At 42.8% G+C, this 23,188-nt stretch overlaps 1 protein-coding gene across 3 annotated transcripts in view; it reads left to right on the forward strand.

Annotated features, from left to right (window-relative positions):
- The window catches only part of wasf2 (WASP family member 2), a 137,253-nt gene that overhangs the window by 85,670 nt on the left and 28,395 nt on the right, over positions 1-23,188 (forward strand). Inside the window, exon 1 of one of the 3 annotated variants that reach the window (XM_072500601.1) lies at positions 6,481-6,596. The exons of the other annotated variants lie outside the window; for them this stretch is intronic. The gene's annotated coding sequence lies outside the window, so the exon portion shown is untranslated. Of the gene's footprint in view, positions 1-6,480; positions 6,597-23,188 lie in introns of those variants that run through there. 3 annotated transcript variants of the gene reach the window in all.

Genomic DNA, 23,188 nt, shown 5'->3' on the forward strand with positions numbered 1-23,188 from the left:
CTCAGAACCCTGCTGTTGACCCTGTGATCCGCATTCAAATTTGCCCTACCAAATTAATCACCTCGCACTTATCAGGGTTAAACTCCATCTGCCATTTTTCGGCCCAGCTCTGCATCCTATCAATGTCTCTTTGCAGCCGAGAACAGCCCTCCACCTCATCCACACTCCACCAATCTTGATGTCATCAGCAAATTTACTGACCCACCCTTCAGCCCCCTCCTCCAAGTCATTTATATAAATCACCAATAGCAGAGGACCCAGCACTGATCCCTGTGGTAACCACTGGTAATTGGTCTCCAGTCTGAACATTTTCCATCCACCACCACCCTCTGTCTTCTATGTGATAGCCAGTTACTTATCCAGTTGGCCAAATTTCCCTCTATCCCACACCTCCTTACTTTCTTCATGAGCCGACCATGGGGAACCTTATCAAACGCCTTACTGAAATCCATGTATACGACATCAACTGCTCTACCTTTATCTACACACTTAGTTACCTCCTCAAATAATTCAATCAAATTTGTGAGGCAAGACTTGCCCTTCATGAATCCGTGTTGACTATTCCGGATTAAGCCGCATCTTTCCAAATGGTCATTAATCCTATCCCTCAGGACCCTTTCCATTAACTTACCGACCACCGAAGTAAGACTAACCGGCTTATAATTACCAGGGTTTGCTTTGTCTTAACTGCTTTCACACAAACTCTGAAATCCAGCCACTGATCTTCACACTTTTTTCAACTGGTGTTCCACAGGCTGTAAAACCTACCAAGCTTGAAAATCACTTCAGATATCTTTCTGGCATTTCAGCCTTCTCAGTTCTGTCTCTTTATTCAACAGTTCTAGCACCTTTCACCTCAGACTACTCAGAAACTTCTTGTCATTTCTCTATTTCCCTTAAGTACCTGCTCTTCAGATGTCTGCACTTGTTTTCATGTGGCATGGTAGCACAGTGGTAGCATTGTTACTTCACAGTGCCAGTGTCCCAGGTTCGATTCCCGCTTGGTTCACTGACTTTGCGGAGTCTGCACGTTCTCCCTGTGTCTGCGGGTTTCCTCCGGGTGCTCCGGTTTCCTCCCACAAGTCCTGAAAGACATGCTTGTAAGGTGAATTGGACATTCTGAATTCTCCCTCCATGTACCCGAACAGGTGCCGTAGTGTGGGGACTAGGGGATTTTCACAGTAACTTCATTGCAGTGTTAATGTAAGCCTACTTGACACTAATAAAGATTTTGAAAAATGTAACCTTGATTCCATGGTATGGTTCTTCTGATAGCAAAGCTATCTCACCGTCTAAGCTAACTTCTTCTAGCAGAGCTGTGAGAGCTCCCTGTTCTCTCACTAGCTGTTTTCAACTGCAATCGCTATTGGTTTGTTTACTCTTCATGCCATAGCCCTCTTAAGCACAATAGAATCACAATTGGAATTGAAACCAACCCCCACACATCTAAACACCTTTGTCCAGCATGAATCTAACTAATAAGTTTTATCCTTCCTGACGCAGAAACATTAAAATAAACCCAATTAAAACAATACCTTATTTCTAATATTTACCATTACAAATATAAATCCCTTAAATGTCATATAATTACAATGATTTAAGAAAAACAAGGACATTAACTTCAGCAGCATCATTTGAAACTACATGGTACCATTGACATAAGTCAATTCTTGTGTTTCCTTTTCTTCTGATTTCCAGTTTTGAACTCCAAAGTCTACAGTGCAATTGTTAATTGTCTTTTTCGTCACTTGTAGGCCTAGTTCCACTCCCGAGCCCACTTTCCAAATTCATATGTGGTAAATTTGTATTTAATTTTAACACCGACACAATGTCATTTTTGTGTGTTAACATCTCTTTGCTTGTCAAAATCTTTAGCTGTTTCAATGTAACAATTCAATTCACAAAATTACTCCTTAAATTAACTTTACACAAAGAAACAGGTTCATCCCTTCCATTCATATTTCTTAGTAATACTTTTTCTTTTATACAACTTGTATTCCAGGATGTTTTATCATCAGCTACCATCAATGTTTGATCTTCTCCAGTATCTCTCAAAATGTTAGTTTGTTTGCTTATTTTGTTAGATGAATAAGCAAATATTTCTCCCTTTAAAACAAAACATCTAGAAGCTCCAATAGCTTGATTTCATTCACAGTACTCAAATAATTGTCTGAACTATTTTGAGACCTATCCTCTGAAAGAGTGTGATTCACCTGCACCAATGCTACAGATTTAACAGACGTTTCCTTTTCAGATTCTTCCATTCTGACTACTGCAACTGATCTTCAATTTAATTTCCAACAATCTACCCTAATGTGTCTGATTTTATTATAATGGCAACACTTCGGCCTCCAAATGTCACTTCCACCCTCGGCAAATTCCTTTCTGATCGGAGGTGAAATTTCCTGATCTTTTCTAACTGTTCCATCTCTTCCTGGACTATTTGTTTGCTTTTCTACTTCCCACCTTCTATCCTTATGTTTAAAAGGATGATGGAAAAATGTTTGGCACTATGGACCACTTTGTAATCCTCAGCTAACTACTGTCTGTCTCTAGCAGTTTTAACCATTTGTTCCGGTTTGGCTCTATGGACCACTTTGTAATCATCTGCTAAATCTGCTGTCTGTTTAGCAGTTTTTAAACCTTTTGTTCCTCAACATGCATCCTAATAACCAAAGGAAGTGAATCTTCGAATTCTTCTAAATGAATGACCTCGCTATGGGCTTTGTATGTTCGCACTATCTTTAACTCCTGAATCCAACGGCCAATGGTCAAAATTATGTTGCTTTACCCTCTTGAATTCAATGAGTTTGTCCAGGCTATTTTCTTGCATTCAAAATTTCTGCCTGTATGCCTCAGGAACCAACTCCTACGCATGAAGGATGGCTTTCCCAACTACATCACAATCTACAGATACCACTTCCGACAATGATTTATACACCTTACCGTTGTACCTATGCTCTACTTTGTAAAAGTCATGTTCTAATTTATTTTGGCCAATTCATCTGTTTCGCGACCTTTTCAAAAGAAATAATGCTTTTGCATCCTTTTCCTCAATTTTGGAAGTGCTTGTATAAAGTTAAACTTTCCCCTATATGTCTAGAACTACTTCCTTCCTCAACTTGCTCCAGTGTCTCTGCTTTAACTGGCATCATTTTCAGTTGAAATTCTCTCTCTCTTCTCTTTCTGCCATTACTAACTTCTCCATTTCCAATTCCCTCTGAAAACAATAAATATCAGAACACATTTTACAATCCAACATACAGTAACTTAATTTCCATGTTTCAAAATATCGCAACAAATGATTACTAATCCACATTCATCAGCATTCAATAGCCCTTTCTCCACGTTTTGAAATCCTGGATGAACCCCCACTTTTGTTATGATCCCAGTTGATACAACTGGATGGGAAAGAGTGACTTTCACTTTTTTAATAAAACATGCAGGAGCAGAGTAACAGAACCGCTAATTACTTTTAACAACAAGAAAAAGATATTTATTAAACATGAAAAAAATAGGATCAATGATACAATACGCCTTTACCTCCTCCTTATCTGAAGAATTGATCATAGCTTTTAGGATTTGCATGGATTACAAAGTACATTTAATCTACAATGGTCTCATTAACACAGTCCTTTTTAAGCACACAAAATGAGTGTGGTCAAATACATGCACCCCGCTTGTACCCAATATAGTGCCTGTGGGTTTCTCTTCAGAATCCCCCCAGATGATTGTCATATGAGAGCTTCCAAACTCCACTCCCAAAATCACGCTTTAAAATTTTCTCTCATAATAATGCTTTCCCTTCGCGGTTTCACCAAAATCCAGACCTGATTTTCCAAATAACACTTTTAAACAAAGCTTCCACTGCACTTAAAACACATCTGGTCCAGGATTTGACATCGCCTTTTAGTTTTCCTTTGTCTGAACAACTTTTCCACAAACTCCAAAATCGCCTCACCGATTTCCACACTTATTTCAACTCATGTTCCACAGGCTGTGGTAAAATCCCACAAGCCTTTAAATCACTTCAGATATCGTTCTGGCATCTCCGCTTCTCCGTTCCATTTGTCTTTACTGAACAGTGCTCTGTTCTAGTATCTTTAACCTATGACTTCTTGTAACTTCTCTTCATTTCTCTAGTTCCCTTAACTAATTGCTCGTCAGAGCTTTGCACTTGTTTTCTTAACTATGACTCCAGAGTATGGTTTTTCTTGAGGCACAGTTTAGAGAGATGTTTCCTCTATAGCCTTCTAAACCAACTGCTTCAGCATAGCCATGAGAGCGGCCTGCTCTCTCACTACCTATTTTCAACTGCAATCACTTTTGGTTTATTTGCTCTTCATGCCATAGCCCTCTCTAAGCACAATAGTTGGTCAGAGTTGGAATTGAAACCAACTCCCACACAGACAAACACCTTTGTCCAGCATGAATCTGAACTATGTTTTACCCTGCCAGGCACAGAAACATTAAATTAAACCCAATTAAAACTGCCTTTTTTCTAATGTTTACCAATACAAATATAAATTCCTTTAAACTAACTTTGTTTTCCTAATACTGTACAAACACAAAATAGTACAAACATGCAGCAACTGGGAAAGAGAGATTCCTACTTGCTGCTCAATTTTGTAATACTTGATGCTGCCTTTATAGATGTTTGCAAGTTGCCTCCTATAAAAGACTGTTTAGAAATTTACGATTGACCGATGTTGCTAATTAGCCCATGATGGACCAAGGTGTCCCTGTCCATTAGAGAAAACAAATTGGTTATAGGGCAGGTCTGGTGGCAGGCCTTCATTACCACAGCTAGTTTGAGGATTGTACCCATGCTGTTGGCATCATTCTGTACCATGCATGAACCATCTAGGCAACTGAGCTAACCGGCCCAAGATATATTGAGCCAAAGAAGGGCTTTGCAATGTTTAACTTGTCATATTGAAAGGTGGGCCAGTTTGTTTGGGTGTTAAAGTGTTTCTGCAGCAATACTTGATTTTGTTTTATGTATTTTATCAACTACTTCATGTTCGGAGATGGAAAACAATTTTGTCAAATGTTTCAGTTTAAGGCAAGACTTATCATGATCAACTGCTGTGGCCATTTAAACTTTCATTTTGAGGAAGGGGAAATACTTGGTTCCGGATTGTGATGAATTGATCATCCCCATTCCTTGTTTTGAGGGCATCATCTAGATTTTCATACCTTAGTCCTCAAATTTGAATTATCGGACTATTTGAAATAAACAACTTGTGAACTGAGTAGTTTAACTATTGCACGTTTTCTTAAGTAAATGTATTATGTTGCTCTGGCTTTTAAGTGTATTTAAAAAGAAGTATAGCAACCTGCTCTCAGATACGGATATTTCACTTCCCCATTATACTTTCCTTTTTAAAAAAACACTTGTTAGTCAAATTGGAACCTGGTGTACTGCTGTGAAATTGGAATCTCATAAATCATTTGTTGAATGTATGCGCTGCCATTCCAATCATTGAGTCAAACTTGTGTGTGTACTTAACTATTCTTGTCTTCCCACAAGTCATTGCTTATGTGAGCAATGAATGTCGAGGGAATACGTTTGAATCTGACGTTTGAGTAGTCGGTGTTTTTATTTTTAAAATAAGCTTTTTTTAATCTCAAAAATTATATTTAACCTATTTGACCTAAATTTTAGATTTTTAAAATAACCTGCAAATGGTGGAAAACTGAAATCCTGAGAATATACTGCAGATCGGTAACGTGCGAAAAAATAGATTAACAATTGAGTTAATAGATCCTTCAGGTCTAAGCTCTTTCCTGGTCATACATTATGTTTCCTATTTTCATTCTGGATAATTAAATTGCTGTGGAGATGTGAATATGTAGGATGTGGGAGGATTCAGATCTCCAATTGAAAGATGACAATTGCTTCCACACAAAGTTGCATGTTAAATCATGCTTTTGTTGCTTTGACAAGGCTAGGTTGGGTTATGCACCTATGTCAAATTTAGATCTGAAATTTAAAAATACATTGTCTTAAGGTGGCATTAACTTATTGAGCCTTTGGATTGTTATCCTCACTAAGGATAGAATATTCCTCTGATTTCTTGCTGGAATTTTATCTCAGTTCGATGGTTAAGAAAGTATTTAATCTTGCCCTAAAATCTGGCATTGAATTTTTAATCTTATGCAGGTTATTTCTGATTTGGCTTCTGTTGACTTAAGGTTCTGCTGTGTGGTGGCGTTTGCTCATGTGATTAACACCGCAGGGTCAAACTGATCCTGAGTTAAGGGATTTCACACCAGTATATATTTAATCACACTGGAGGGGTGATCCCGAGCGCTTTGTTAGCACTAGAACATGACCATGTTTGCTAGTAATGGGTTAAAGGAAGCAGTAAAAGGCAAAATATCATTGCCATCCATTGCAATTTGTTGTAGTCTGCCAAGACACATACTCCGCTCACTCTCAACTGAAGAACACGAGAATGGAATAAAGAAAGATTTGCATTTTTGTAGAACTTTCACAACCATCTCGGTAGTGCTTTACAGCTAATGGAATACTTTTGAAGTGTGACCACTGTCGTGTCACCTTTCAATCCAGGTTGCTTGGAGAAAAGGAGGTAGGAAACCTGGAGTGTTATAATTCTGCTGACCCTGCTGCCTTCATGTTAGGCTTTTTCAGTGGGATGGATAGAACTTTTACCTGCCCCAGCAAGAATTCTCTGTGTCTTCTTTGGGCTTGCGGAATCATTCTTTTTTCGCTTTTTTAACCAGCTGTGAAGTTAGCTTAAAAAAAAAATTTCAGGAGTTATAGATGGTGTTGGAAAGTTAGTAATATAGATTAAAGAGAACTGTCTTCAATTAAGCTAGCAAAGATCAGCTATATTTAAAATTTCAATAATGCCTTATTATTGTAAATATTAACTTTGTTGTATAAATTGTGTTGCAGCAATGTGAAATGTTAAATGATTTTACTTATATATGTGTGGACTATTGTGTGAAACTGAATTTGCTGTCTGAATGCAAAAAGTAACTATTATGCCTTGGCAAATTACAGCACTGGAATCCTGTCAGGCATTTCGACTCGTGCCATGAAAATATTGTTTGGACCTAGAGATTACATTATGAATAGTTGTATATCCTTACTTGTGCTTTGCTATGAATGATGTCTGATTTAAGGGAATATGCTTTTGTGATGAACGATAGCCTTCAAAAACCTTGCAAACGGTGGATTTCACTGATAAATGTACCTAACATGGAAAGTCATTTTACGCTCTTATCATCCCAAGCAATCACTATTTAAGTTGACCCAACTGTTTTCCTGAAATGTTTAGCTGGGTGTGGTTGAGCTATCTTGCATTCTAGGTTAGATTGAAGGGTTGGTAGAGAGCAAGGTACGGAGTGGGTAAATGTAATTAGATCTACTGTTTATGTGAAGGATAAACACTGTGCATTTACTGTTTGGGTTAAATGATGTGTATCCTGATTACAACGTATAAGGTCGAGACACACGTTTTTCCTCGTTTATTTATTTGTGAGGGTAAGACGTCTGGTCTCTTTAGGGGAACAGCCTTTGGCATGATGTTTTTTCAGTGTGTAACAAATTTTACTCTCTCTTTAAAAATTGTGGAACTTCTCAGTAAGTTTAAAAATTGTTTTAGTAGAACTGCTGACAGTCCTGTGACTCATGCTGGACTGTTCTCTGGTGTGACTTTTGACTGCAATTAGAACAGGAACTAAGGCTCATCTTTTATTTCAGCCTTTTTCTTGGTCGTTCTCATCCTCCCTGTAGTCTGTATTGTGCATTTGATGTACAGCTCCAACAAACTGCTTTTTTCATAAATTGAGAAGTTATATCATTAATCTAATTAATTACGGTGATTATAAAAAAAAATCATCTATCATCATTGACCTGTGACAGAAAATTACCATCTTGTAAAACATTTGGCCGAGCACTTACTATCCTAAAGAAGACTTGACTCCAGATGTATAAAATATTCCTCTGCAAGCTAGTGAGAAATGGGATAGACAGTTGAAGAAATCAGATTTTCTTTTTTCTTCACTTTTTTTCCAATTGAAGCGGCAATTTAGCGTGGCCAGTCCACCAACCTGCACATCTTTGGGTTGTGGGGGTGAAACACGCACAGTCACGGGGAGAATGTGCAGACTCCACATGGACAGTGACCAGGGGCCGAATTCGAACCTGGGCCCTCAGCGCTGTAGGCAGCAGTGCTAACCACTGCACCACTGCGATGCCCTGTCTTCACTGTTCTTCACATGTAAAAATTAATTTACAGTAATTGCTGTTCTCCAATAGGAAGGTTCACTAGAGTGCATTACAAGCTAGGTTTTGATCTTATTTTTTTCTATGTTTTAAATTGTGACGAGCAAGATAGTTGCCATGTGTTTTGGGTTATTTTGCTAGATAACTTGGGTTTAGTACCCTGAAAACAGATCATGGGTTCTCTGTGATGTGATTCCACTTTTCTGTTGACTAGGTAAGCAGGAATATAATCCTTAGATTGTAACATATCAGGGAGCCAGAGTCAAATTGGAGTCAATGGGAATTTGGAGAAAAATTCTCCACTGGTAGGAGTCATACTTAGCACGAAGGAAGATTGTTTATTGAAGGTCCGTCATCTCAGTCATACAATCCCTATAGTGCAGAAGGAGGCCATTCGGCCCATCAAGTGCACCAACCCTTTGAAAAACCACCCTACGTCGGCCCAATCGCCTGTCCTATTCCTGCAACCCACCCTAGGGGGCAATTTAGCATGGCCAATCCTCCTAACCTGCACATCTTTGGACTGTGGGATGAAACCGAAGCACCTGGTGGAAACCTGGAGTCCCAGGGCATGGGTGCAGGATTTCCACGTGGTAGTAACCTAGGCCCAACCATCTTCACATCAATAACCTTTCCTCTATCAGATCGGAGGTGGAATGTTCAATGATGTTTGCAGTGTTTAGTTCCCTTTGTAACTAAGGTAATGAAGCAGTCCCTGATTTCCTGGAGCAAGACCTGAACAACGTTCAGCCTTGTGCTGATAACTGTAAGAAATATTTGTGCCACACAAATGCCAGGCAATGTCCATCTCCAACGAGAGCGAATTTAACCATCTCTCCTTGACTTTTAATGGATTGGCATTACCATCACTGAATCCTTCACCAGAAAAGTTACCAGAAACTTAACTCAAGTAGCCATATAAATAGTGTGGCTACAAGCACAGCTCCTAACTCCCCAAAGCCTGTCCACCAATTACAAGGTAAAAGTCCAGAATGTGATGAAATACACTCCACTTGAGAAGCTGGACACTGTTGCTCGTTTTAGCCTTAGTTTAATTGCTCTTGTTCTATCACCTTTGCTTTTGAGTCGCCAGGTATCTTTCTGATACCGCCACGTGGTTCAAGTCCGAGTAATGATCAATAATCCAACGCACCGCTTAGTAAGAGTTAAATCAACGCACATTTATTATATACAGTAATCAATACTTATACATTAATTCTACTTCTAAGCTACTTCCTACAACTAACAGGCCAATACTTACCTTTGGAAATGGCCCACGAGGCCAGGGAAACTAATGGCCTTTCGTATGGGTTCTGAGCCTGCGGGATTCAAAGCGGATACAGGTCGATAGTCAGGAGTGCCTATCTCGTAGCGAGTGTTGGAGTAAGACATACGGTTCTCACGGCTGTTGTAGAACAAAGAACAAAGAACAAAGAAATGTACAGCACAGGAACAGGCCCTTCGGCCCTCCAAGCCCGTGCCGACCATACTGCCCGACTAAGCTACAATCTTCTACACTTCCTGAAAGAACAAAGGTCAGCAGAAGGGTCTCGAAGGGTGGAGAGAGGAGAAGAAGGGTCGATTTGAACTTGGACTCTATTCTTGTAGTCCCCAGGGGCTTCCTGCCTTTCGGGGCGGTCCCTGTACCTGGTTCCAAGTGATTGGACTTCGTCCCAATCACTTGGTTTGATATTCTCCAATGCTGGAGCGATTCCTTGATCGATGGGCGGTTTTGGGGTGGTCATTCACCTCTCTTTTGTGTAGGCTCCTGCTGGCGCCGAAAAGTCTGGGTTGGCTTTGTGTGTCTAATTTGTTGCACATTGTTCCCGGGGTTTGTTAATTTATATTCAGATGGCCGGTGTGTTGTTATGTTGATGGCTGCAGGTATCGATTCTGTCTGGCCTCCCCAGAGGCGAAAACACAGTTTTGTCTGCAGCTGCCTGTTTGAGTCCTGTTGGCTGATTTTCCCATCAGCCTCTTCCGTTCGCCATTTTAAATCGGCGTCTGGCCATTCTAATCGGGAGTTAGCCATTTTAACTGGCTACAACACCATCCAGGCCAAAGCAGCCCATTTGATTGGCACCCCCTCCACTACCTTAAATATTCACTCGCTTGAACATCTGGCACATAGTGGCAGCAGTATCAACACTGGAGCAACTTGCCAGGGCTTACTCAACAGCATCTTCCAAATCTATGGCTTCAACCACCTAGATGAACAAGGGCGTTGGGCACAAAGATATTCTACTGCCTTGACATTGCTTGTCAGCTGCCATGGGACTTTACATCACTTAGCCTTGCATCCAGGAGGGCTTCCAAACGCTCTTCCCTTTTCTCCTGACTGATTTGGCTGCCATTGTACAGGCAAATCCCATTTTTACGGACTGGGTTGGGGCCGAGTTAATTCCGTAAAAAAGGATTTTACTTAAAATCACTATTATTCACCCTGGGTGGATCAACAGCCGCCGGCCTCTCACTCTGGTACATGGACGGGGACAAATTGGCCAATTATAATCCAGCTTGGGAAACACGAGGCTGGGAAATTAACTGATCTCCACCTGTCCCTTAAACAAAAAAGAAAGTACCTGTAACTGAAAGGGAGGAGGCTGGACCTCCGAACAAGACCCAGACTGAGTGTCACTTGTTGTAGGAGCAGCATACTCTGTAATTGCTGCCTCCCTCGCCATGGAAATAGCCACCCCCCAAGAATCCAACATCAAGAGCCATAGCTGCTGCCTTCCAGGTGTGGTCCACCTGGATCTGCAGCCCGTTGAGTGATTTTCCATTCATCGCCTCCAGTGCATCACTGGTGTCCTCTGGGTTTTTGAAAGTGAAGAAGTCGAAACAGCGGCACACTATGGGGCGCGATTTTCCACTCCCACGCTGAAGTGGCAGCGCCGTCGTGAACGCCATCGAGGTTCACGACGGCGCGGAACTGCCCTGGTCCCGACCGATTCAGGCCCTGACAATGGGCCAGGATCGGGGCCGCGTCATCTACATGTGCCAGGCCTTGTCGCCCGCGTAAAAGCGGCACCGCATAGATGCCGTGGCCAGCACCGCATAACGGGCGTCACCCCCTCATGCGCAGTTTGGCCAGTGCCAACCCGCGCATGCATGGTTGCCGTCCTCTCTAAGTCCGCCCCGCAAGAAGATGGGGGACGGATCTTGTGGGGCCGCGGAAGGAAGGAGGTCCTCCTTCAGAGAGGACGGCCCGACGATCGGAGGGCACCGATCGCGGGCCACCCCACATTTCAGGTAAAGCACGGTGCAGGATTCCCCCCACAGGCCGCCCCCCCCAGCGTTCACGCACCGCTCACGACTGCAGCGACCAGGTGTGGATGGCGCCGGGGGGAACCCGCCGTTTTGGCCTGGCCGCTCGGCCCATCTGGTCCTCAGAATAGCGGGGGTGCCGGAGAATCGCCATTTTCGGTGTCTCTGGCGATTCTCCGGCCTGCGGCCCGCGAAACCCGACTGCGAAACTGTCAATTAAGCAATGCTTTTCCCTGTGGCTCAGTGTTTCAACAGGCTAATAGATTTCTGGGCCCTTGGCCTGCCGAAACACCTGAACCTCAGGGAGGGTGGCATGGTAGCACAGTGGTTAGCATTGCTGCCTCACAGTGCCAGGGTCCCAGGTTCGATTCTCGGCTTGGGTCACTGTCTGTGCGCAGTCTGCACACCCGAACAGGCGCCGGAACGTGGCGACTTGGGGCTTTTCACAGTAACTTCATTGCAGTATTAAAGTAAGCCTACTTGTGACGACAAAGATTATTATTAAAATATTCCTTTATTCACAACTTTGGATATCTGTGAAATTGACAGCATAGATCAATGTTTATTTACAAAACAGGTTTCAAGTGTTTGCCGTTTCAGCTATTGATACATTAGAGTCTGGATGATTGCCACAACCCGATTAACTGGCAAAGAGATGCCTTTTTTTAAAGAGTTGAAAGTTATCAATGAATGATTGCTTTTAAAGCTTTTCTTTTAAAACACATTCCCCTGTCTCAATAGGGCCAGGCTTCTATACAGCGTATCATGGGTGAATAGGATGGAAATGCCATAGCTTGGTTTGGAGTCATGAGAGACCATCGGATTTGCGCTGGGTGCTGGGAAGATGTTGGGGGCATAGCTTAGCATGGGAGAACGTTATGAGTAGTGATGAGGGATGGGTGGGGCTTGATGGATGTGGCATTGCGAGTGTGTTTTGGGGGGACGGGTGTGGGTGTGAGCTGGTTGGGAGAGCTGTGTGCCTTTGCGTCTGCACCCAGCAGCCCCTGTGACTCCCTCCATACATTTTCCAGGGCTGGCTGACCAAAGGCATCTTGCACCCACCTTGCCACTGAGTCTACACTGAAAATTATGTCCTTATGGGCACTTTCTCTTGAGACGGGCAGCCGAGCCGGGATTTTTCCCACCTTGAGGACAAAAATCCAGCCCATTGTACCACTCCGCTAGTTTGAATATTCCTTTCTCCACAGAATGTTTTGGCTATTTATTAATTATATTTCCAAGCAAAAACAATACTGCTGCTTGAAAACAAGTGGTATTGCTAAGTTGCTGAACAGTGACGCAAATATGCTGCAGTACAGCCATTGTCAATGGGTGGGGCAAATAATAAAACTGACTGAAATCATCCAACAGGAAGTGTGCTTGTGGTTTGAGATTAGAAGCATATGGGGGAGGGGGAAGAAGTCTTTTCCACATCAGTTATCAGCTATGTACAAGTTAGAGGGAGCAGGGGAGATGAAAACACTTTATAACCAATGATTCGTATTAAACTGTAAACTAATCATTGAAACACAAGCAGTTTAGACAGATCTCCTAAAATGGTTTACTTTCAAATTCATTTTGGTGCTTATAGTTTCGTAAGCAGGTTTTATAGGTTTTTTTGGGGGGGGGGGGGGAAAGGGGGAAAGGTCTCTGAAAAGCTGCACAGCAGACACATTGTGAAGTAGCTGATATTAAGGAAACTTCAGTTTGCAGATGTCTGTAGGAAATAGCACCCGTGTCATGCAACTGGTGAGCAACCACTGTGTAGCTATTTTTGACACATTGTTAGGGGAACAAATCTAAATCACATTAGCTTAATTTTTCATGGTCTCAACTTGTCAAGCTTGTTTTGCATGGAGCCATTGATGATATTTATCAGTGTTTAAATTGATTGTTAACCAATCTTGAATCAAAAGATTTAATAATTATTTAATTTAATAATCTTTATTGTCGCAAGTAGGCTTACATTAACACTGCAATGAAGTCACTGTGAAAAGCATCTAGTCGCCAATTTCTGGCCCCTGTCCGGGTACACCGAGGGAGAATTCAGAATGTCTAAATTACCTAATAGCACATCTTTCGGGACTTGTGGGAGGAAACCGGAGCCCCGCCGGTAAACCCATGCAGGCAAGTGGGGAGAACGTGCAGACTCTGCCCAGACAGTGACCCAAGCCGGGAATCGAACTTGGGACCCTGGCGCTGTGAAGCCGTGGTGCTAACCACTATGCTAAGATTCCATGATTTTTACAGAAACTCGTGGACTGTGCAAACAAATGCAGCTCTTCAAATTATTTTAGCACAATTGCTTGCTATATGATACTTCGGTGCATCATTTGAGTGTATTAATTGTAAAATCATCCACTGGTGGAGATCATTTGTGCTTAATCCAAGGTCACTTGCAGCCCTATGCCTTTCAGAGAGATCTGCTGGTTCATATGTCCTTGGGCCTTGGTTCATTAGATAACCAGTCTCTTGACAAAGAGTTCAGCAAACAAGTTGGAAAGGCGGCCGGCCACCAACTTTGGCTGACTAATTAACAGGCATGGAAAGACAACAAAGTGATCTACAAGACCAAGATACTTGTGTATAAGGATTGTATCCTTTGCTATGTGACAGCAAGCCTGACCAACCTTCACTTTAATAGCTTCCATCTCCATTGTCTGACACATCCTTGGCATGGGCCTAATTTTAGTCAATGATAGGGACTTTGACCATTGCTCTCTGGAAAATGGTGGTGTAGTGGTGATGTCACTGAGTTGGTAATCCAGGGGCCTGGGCTAATGCCCTGGGGACATGGTTCAGATCCCACCATAATAGCTGGTGGAATTTGAATTCAATTACCAAGTAAGTAAATTAATAAATAAATATAAAGCTATTCTCAATGATGGTAACCATGGAACTATCATTGGTTAGTGGAAACCCCCACCTGGTTCACTAATGTCCTTTGGAGAAAGAAATCTGCCGTTCTTACCTGGTTTTGCCTACATATGACTCCAGACCCACAGCAATGTGATTGACAAAATTCTCTGTGAAATGGCCTAGCAAGCTATTCATTTCAGGGGCAGGTAGAATGGGCAACAAATGCTGACCTTGCCAGTGATGCCCACAACCCATGAAAACTAGATAAAGAAAATCATATAGGATAGATGTGCCAAGCATGCTAGCGCTAATCAAGCAAATAAGGATTTGCTAGCTTGGTCATGTGCACAGGATGGAATATGGCTGCATTCTCCAGGGTATGCTGTAGGGGAAGATGGCCCATGCTAAGAGAGTGTCATAGGCAAAACTGGCATTTGTTTCCCATTGCTCACTGCCCTGAGAAAATGGCAGTGGACTCCCAACATCAATGTAACTTAGTGATGTGTCAGGCTATTTTCTCTGCTGTCCTCCCTGCCCATAGAAAGGCCAGTCCACATTCTGATATCCATCCATGCCACTTGGGGTTTCAAGGTGTTTATCCTTGCATTAATTCTTCCAAAAACTCCCCTACTGTTGAATGAGAACTTCCTTAAATATCACTGCCTCAAACGAGTTCCTCTTACCACCAGATTTCTCAAGCACCCACTCATTTGTTTACTTGGCTCTCCGTGACGCACGATATCTGTTGGAGTCCTTTCACTTCAAAGTCTCTTATTTGAGCATCATCACTTTTCTAAATGGTCCAGCTTTCAGAGCCATACATCGTCACTGACCTGCATCGTGCCCTGGACTAAGTGATAATTTTAATTGCCTTTGATTTGTCTTTGAGGTGAATGCTTTTTTGTGATAATTTAGGTGGGGAGGCATGGTTTTCAGTCTTAGCTGGCCTATAGAGGAAAGGGCTGGGTGAAAACTTCCTATCTCCACCTGTCTGACAATAAATCACAAAGCCATGGCAACCTACCTCCTGACAGCTACTAACAAATTGTTTTTTTTAACAAAAAGAAACCGGATTGTATATTAAAATATTACTGTTCAAATTTAAATCAAAGCCCTCAGTTGCAGGTTATTGGGAGCTGTTCAATATATGTCAAGTACTTCTTAGATGGGAGCTGCCAGACTGTCTTTACTCATTGCTAATGCCGCCCTTGATTATTTCATGCTGTCATATATAATGCATGGCTCTCGCAGTGCCTACCAATGCTGCAGAATTGTCCCTATTCATATTGAGGGATATATTTTGAAGTACTCCTTGTACATAGAAACAGGAGGAGGCCAATCGGCCCTTCAAACCTGTTCTGCCATTCATTATGATCATAGCTGATCATCAAGTTCAATACCCTGATCCAGCCTTCCTCCCAAATCCCTTGATCCCTTTAGCCCCAAGAGTTATATAGAACTCCTTGAAGTTACACAATATTTTCACCTTGCCTACTTTTGTGGTAGTGAATTCCACAGATTCACCACTCTTGGGTGAAGAAATGTTTCCTCGTCTCAGTCCTAAAAGGTTTGCCCCTTATCCTCAAACCATGATCCCTAGCTCTGGACTTCCCTACCATTGGGAACATTCTTTCCGAATCTACCCTGTCTAATCCTGTTAGAATTTTGTAAGTTTCTATGAGATTCCCCTCTCACTCTTCTAAACTCCAGTGAATATAATCCTAACCAACTTAGTCTCTCCTCATGTGACAGTCCTGCCATCCCAGGAATCAGACTGGTGAACCTTCGCTGCACTCCCTCCACAGCGAGAACATCCTTCCACAGACGAGGACACCAAAACTGCACACAATATTCCAGGTGTGGCCTCTTCAGTGCCCTATACAATTGCAATAAAATATCCCTATTCCTATATTCAAATCCTCTCGCTATGTATGCCAACATACCATTTGCCTTCTTCAATGCCTGCTGTACCTGCACACTTACTTTCGGTAATTGATGCACGAGGACACCAAGGTCTCACTGAGTATCCACCTCTCTCAATTTACACGCACTGAAATAATAATCTGCCTTCCTACTTTTGTTACCGAACTGGATGACCTCATATTTATCCACATTGTACTGCATCTGCCATGCATGTGCCCACTGACTCAGCCTGTCCAAACCTCGCTGAATCATCCATGCATCCTCCTCGCAGCTCACCCTCCCATCCAACTTTGTATCAGCTGCAAATTTGGAGGTGATACATTTAGTTCCCTCATCCAAATCAATAATATATAATGTGAATAGTTGAGGTCCTAGCATGGATCACTGTTGTACCCCATTAGCCACTGCGCCAATTGGAGAAAGACCCATTTACTCCAACTTATTGCTTCCTATCTGCTAACCATGCTCTTTAACTGTACAAAAGTAATCTGCTATGTGAGACTGTAGAAAACCTTCTGAAAATCTAAATAAACCACATCCACTGGTTCTCCCTGGTTAACTCGACTAGTTATATCTTCAAAGAATTCTAGTAGATTTGTCAAGCATGATTCCCCTTTTTGTAAATCCATGCTGGCTTTGTCTGATTATACCAGTGCTTTCCAAATGCTGTGCTATGAAATCCTTGATAATAGACTCTAGCAACTTCCCTACTACCGACGTTAGGCTCACTGGTCTATAGTTCCCTATTTTCTTTGTGCCTCCCTTTTTTGAATAGTCGGATTATGTTAGTTGCCCTCCAATCAGTAGGAACCATTTCAGAGTCCAAAGAAGTTTGGAAAATGACCACCAATGGATCTAATATTTCTAGGGCCCCTTAAGTACCCTGGGATGAAGGGTATCAAACCCTGGAGGTTTATCTGCCTTCAATCCCATTAACATCCCCAAAACTATTCTTTATTAATACTAATTTCCTTCAGCTCTTCACTGAAACTTGTGTTTCGCAGAACTTGTGGTACATTATTCATGTCTTCCTTTGTGAAGACAGAAGCATAGTACAAATTTAGTTCCTCAGCCATTTCTTTGTTCCTCTTATGAATTCCCCTGTTTCTGACTGTAAGGGGCTTACATTGGTTTTTATAAACCTTGTTCATTTTACATACCTATAGAAACTTTTACAGTCAGTTTTTATGCTGCCCGTTAGCTTACTTTCACATTATATTTTCCCCCTTAATCCCTTGGGTCACCTTTGAATTTTAAACTGTTCCCAATCCTCGGGTCTATTGCTTTTTCTTGCTAATTTGTATGCCTCTTTGAATCTAATACTATCTCTAATTTACTTTGTAAGCCACGGTTTGGTCACAGTTTCCCTTCTACTCTTGCACCTAAACAACTTGTGGAGTTGATCTGTTCATTCCCTGAATGTGTGCCATTGCCTTCCCGCTGTGCTTTCTTTCAGTAATGTTTCCCAGTCCATCATAGCCAACTCATGCCTCATATCATTATAGTTGCCTTTATTGAGATTCAGAACCCTGGTCTCAATCAACTACCTCACTATCCACATTGATAACTTTATCACATATTATGGTCACTCATCCCCAAGGGTTCGCTCCCAACTAGATTCCCAACTAATCCTTTCTCATTGCACAACATCCATAGATTTCATAGAATTTACAGTGCAGAAGGAGGCCATTCGGCCCATTGAGTCTGCACAGGCTCTTTGAAAGAGCAGCCTACCCAAGGTCAACACCTCCACCCTATCCCCATAACCCACTAACCCCACCCAACACTAAGGGCAATTTTGAACACTTACGGGCAATTTAGCATGGCCAATCCACCTAACCTGCACATCTTTGGACTGTGGGAGGAAACCGGAGCACCCGGAGGAATCCCACGCACACACTGGGAGAACGTGCAGACTCCGCACAGACAGTGAACCAAGCCGGGAATCGAACCTGGGACCCTGGAGCTGTGAAGCAATTGTGCTAACCACCATGCTACCGTGCGCCCCTTCCTGGAACTCCCCCCTCCCCCCTCCCCCACTGCTCCAAGGCCCTGAAGAGATGCCTGGGGTTCTTCTCTTACTATGCCCAGTGGGTCCCCAATAATGCGGATAAGGCTCGTCCACTCATTAAATCCACCATTTTTCCCCTGACGGCTGAGGCCCGCCTGGTATTCAACCGCATCAAGGCAGATATTGACAAAGCCGTGATGCACGCTGTGGACGAGACAATACACAGTGGGGTAAGATCGAGCTCTCCACCTACAACTACGATATCTTGTATCGACCTTGGAAGCTCAATGAGCCCCCAGATGCCCTATCCTGCGGTACATGTGCCAACGCAGAAGTAGACTGACTTCGGGCCCTCCACAATGACCTCTGCCACCCAGGGGTCACCTGTTTTTTTCACTTTATCAAGGCTCGCAACCTTCTCCATCGAGGAGGTCAGGACCGTGACCAGGGACTGTCAGGTCTGCGTGGAGTGCAAACCGCACTTCTGTCGGCCAGACAGGGCGCACCTGGTAAAGGCCTCTCGCCCCTTTGAGCGCCTCTGCATCGACTCCAAAGGGCCCCTCCCCTCCACTGACCGTAACGTGTACTTCCTCAACATTGTTGACGAATACTCAAGATTCCCTTTTGCCACCGCGTGCCCTGACATGACCTCTGCCACCGTTATCCAGTCCAAGATGGCCTGTTCCCTTGTTGGTTCCTCAACATACTGGTCCAGAAAACCCGTACACACTTCAGAAATTCCTCCTTTATTGTACTGTGACAAATTTTACTCGCCCAATCTAGATGCAGATTAAAGTCACCCATGAGCACAGATGCATCTCTTATCACAAGCATCTCTGATTTCCTGTCTAATGCTATTCCCAACATTACCACTACAGTTTGATAGTCTGTATACCACCCCAATGAATGTTTTTTTGCCCCTTGGTATTCCTTTTTAAAACATTTTTATTCAGTTTTTCCAATATTATACCTAATGCAAACAATAACAGCAAGAACTGTGCCCCCCCCCCCCCCCCCCCCCAACAAAAAACCTTTAAAATACAAAATTAACGTCTGCCATCTCCGGTAAAACCCCTCAATTGTTGCCCTCGTGGTGTACTTAACTTTTCAAGATAAAACATTCCATAATGTCCCACAGCCGTAAGAGACACTGGATGGAGAGGCAGATCTCCACCCCATCAGTACCCGCCCACAAGCAATCAGTGAGGCAAAGGCCAGAACATTGGCCTCTGCCCCTATCTGCATGTCCAAAACCCCCAAATATGGCCACTTTTGAAAGGGTTTCAGCTCAGTTTGTAGAATTGATGACATGGTGCTGAACAAGGAGACTCAGATCCCAACGAACTTTGGACATGCCCAGAACACAGGTACATGATTTGCAGGGCCTCTTCTACACCGTCCACAGTCATCCTTCACTCCCACAAACGAACCTACCGATCCTGGATTTGGTCAAATGGGCCCTATGCATCACCTTCAACTGTATCAGCCCTAACCTTGCACATGATGTTGTGTTCACTCTTCGCAGAATCTCACACCACACCCGTCCTCCAGCTCTTCTTCCCACATGACTTTGATCCTAACCAAGGATGACATCTCCTCTGCTATAAGCCTCCCATAAACCCTGGATGTGTACCCCTCCTTCATCCCCACCAATGACAGAACTCTCTTCAACAAGGAGGAAGGGGGTCATCATTGGAAAAGATGGAAAAATCTTCCCGAACCACCTGTAAATATTGAAATATGTCCGTTTGCGAAATCCCAATTTTCCCCCTTGGTGTTTCTTAACTCAACCCATATAGATTCCGCATCGTCTTGTGCAAATATCTTTCTTCAATATTGTATCAATATCTTCTTTGATCAATGCAACTCGACCACCTTTTCTTTACTGTCTATACTTCCTAAAAACTGAATAGCCTTCAATGTTTAGTTCCCATCCTTGGTCACCTTAGAATCTTGTCTACGTCTATATCTTACCTCTTTGCATCTATCTGCGCAACAAATTCATCCATTTTATTTTGAATGCTCCAAGTATTCAGGTACACAACCTTAGGCTAGTCCTTTTAATGTTCCTCGTCCCGTCCCTACTATTTGTTTTATTGTGTCCTTGTCTGATTCTGGCCCTTGATTTCTCTGGCTATCCATTATTTTTGTTGCTGTCTTTTTCTCTTGTTCTTGATACCCCATGCTCTGAATCCTCACATAGGTTTCCATTCACTGGCCATATTAGTTTAAACCCCCTCCAACTACTCTAGCAAGTACCCCTCTGGGCAAGGTCCTGCCCAGGCGTAACCTGTCCAGTTTGTACAGATCCCACCTCCCCCGAACCGGTCCCAATGCCCCAGGAATCTGAAACCCTCACACCATTTCTTCAGCCATGTATTCATCTGATGTATCCTGCTATTTCTACTCTCACTACTACTAATAATCTTTATTGTCACAAGTAGGCTTACATTAACACTGCAATGAAGTTACATTGAAAGTGAAAAGCCCCTAGTCGCCACATTCCGGAGCCTGTTCAGGTACACGGAGGGAGAATTCAGAATGTCCAAATTACCTAGTAGCATGATTTTCGGGACTTGTGGGAGGAAACTGGAGCACCCGGAAGAAAGCCACGCAGACACTGGGAGAACGTACAAACTCTACACAAACAGTGACCCAAGACGGGAATCGAACCTGGGACCCTGGAGCTGTGAAGCAACATTGCTACCACTGTACTACCGTGCTGCCACGTGGCATTGGTAGTAATCCTGAGATCACTACGTTTTGATGTCCGACTTCTCAACTTTTTTCCTAACTTTCTATATTCTGCTTTTAGAATCTCGTCTCTTTTTAAAATCTGTGTCGTTTGTACCAATGTGTACTAGGACCACTGGCTGGTCACCCACCCCGTCCTTGGGTCTCATAATAGAGTAGCAATGATTATGCACTTGTACTTTAACTGGATTGCAGTTTTTGTTTCAGACAAACAATGAGAGTTGGAAATTCGGTTTTGAGTGGAATGAATGCTGAGCCCTCCCCAGCCAGAGAAGATGTTGTTTTAGTAGCTTCCAGTCATTTAGGTGACCATGTACACTGATACAAAAGTTATCTTGAACGGATAATAGGATGTACCCTTAGCTCAAGAATACTAGAAAACAAAAGTCAGAAGGTGAATCTACCATTCTGCAGTAAAAACTCCAGCTCTAATTTTTAAGATTACGTTTTCATGTTCTGCATTCCTTTGTCAGAGGAAATGGTTTATTTGAATCTGCCCTAATTTTTAGACTATGCCCCCTAGTTTTAGAATCTCCAACCAGTGGAAACAGTTTATCTATCTACCCTGTTTTTTCCTGTTAATATCTTAAATACTTCCGAATTAAATTACCCCTCAACATTCTAAACTCAAAAGGAACATAAACCCAGTTTCTACAAACAGATTTAATAATTCAATCCTTTAAATTATTCAGTGAAGATAAACTCTACATCTTTCAAGGCTGTAGATTCTGCGTCAATTGGAATTTTAAGTTTTGTGAATGGTAGATTTTTGTTGGCTAAATTGCTAACGTGTTGCACAGTGACGAAAGAAAAATAGGTCTTTCGCCAGCACCTTGGCAACAGTATAATCCCATCCCATAGGATTGAATACATTCATTAAATTAAGTCTGGTATCTTTGATAAATCTACCCTGCTCATGTCACCAAAGGAAAATCAATAAACCAGTTTTGCAACTGTCATGTGACAGGGTCACAAGCAACTCACCATCTTCACTTGGAACAATACCACTTGGAACAATATCGCCTTTCTTTCACTGTGATCCATCCACCCTAGTTGCAAAATGTTAATTTACTGTGTAGTGGTGTAACCTCCACATGATGACTAAATGATATTTCATTCGGTAATAACTGGTGCTATCAGAAGTGTAAACAGTTGAGTTAGTTACAACAAACTCCTCAATTCCTGTTAATTTGTTTAATTTATGGATGTAGTTAATGTCACATAAATTTGGAAACAATCAACTAAGACATGTTAATCAAGTCTTTTGCCTCAGCCACCTTTGTGCGGCATGGTGGCACAGTGGTTAGTACTGCTACCTCATAGTGCCAGGAACCCAGGGTCGATTCCGACCTTTGGTGACTTTGTGCAGTTTGTGCTTTCTCCCCGTATCTGCGTGGGTTTTCTTTATGTGCACCGGTTTCCTCCCACAGTCCAAAGATGTGCAGGTTAGGTGGATTTGCCAAACTAAATTGTCCCTTAAGTGTCCAAACATTGGTTGGGGTTGTGGGGATAGGGTGGGGGATTGGGCATGGGTAGCGTGCTCTTTTGGAAGGTAGGTGCAGACTTGATGGGGCCGAAAAGCCTCCTTCTGCACTATAGGGATTCTATGAACTTACACTCGGCCCATCAGCTAAATCCCCCATTCATGCTTTTATGGCTGCTGAATTTGACCATTCAAATGCTCTGCTGGCTTCCCATTCTCTACTTTCCATGTACACAAATCTCTGACACCTGGCCCTAACCAGCAGGAGGTCATGCATCACTCCTGTGCCTCCGACTAATATTGGCTTCTGGTTCTTTGGCACTTCAAGTTTGCAAATCTTATTGTTCATCCCTCCCTCCAGCCACCTCATAATCTTAGTACTGCTAACTCTGACTACTTAAACAACCCCTTCCCCTAACTAGTGGCTTTGCCTTCAGCCATCCTGTTCTGGAAAATTCTGTGCCCTAAATATCTGCTTCTCAAGCTAAAACCCAACTCTTTGACCAAACTTTTGGCCACCTGTCCTCCAACTCAAAGAACAATACAGCACAGGAACAGGCCGTTTGGCCCTCCAAGCCTGTACCGGTCATGATCCCACCCATGGCCAAAACCATCAGCACTTCCTTGTGCC

The sequence above is a fragment of the Scyliorhinus torazame genome, chromosome 1 (genome assembly GCF_047496885.1).
Source record: "Scyliorhinus torazame isolate Kashiwa2021f chromosome 1, sScyTor2.1, whole genome shotgun sequence".
NCBI lineage: Eukaryota > Metazoa > Chordata > Chondrichthyes > Carcharhiniformes > Scyliorhinidae > Scyliorhinus > Scyliorhinus torazame.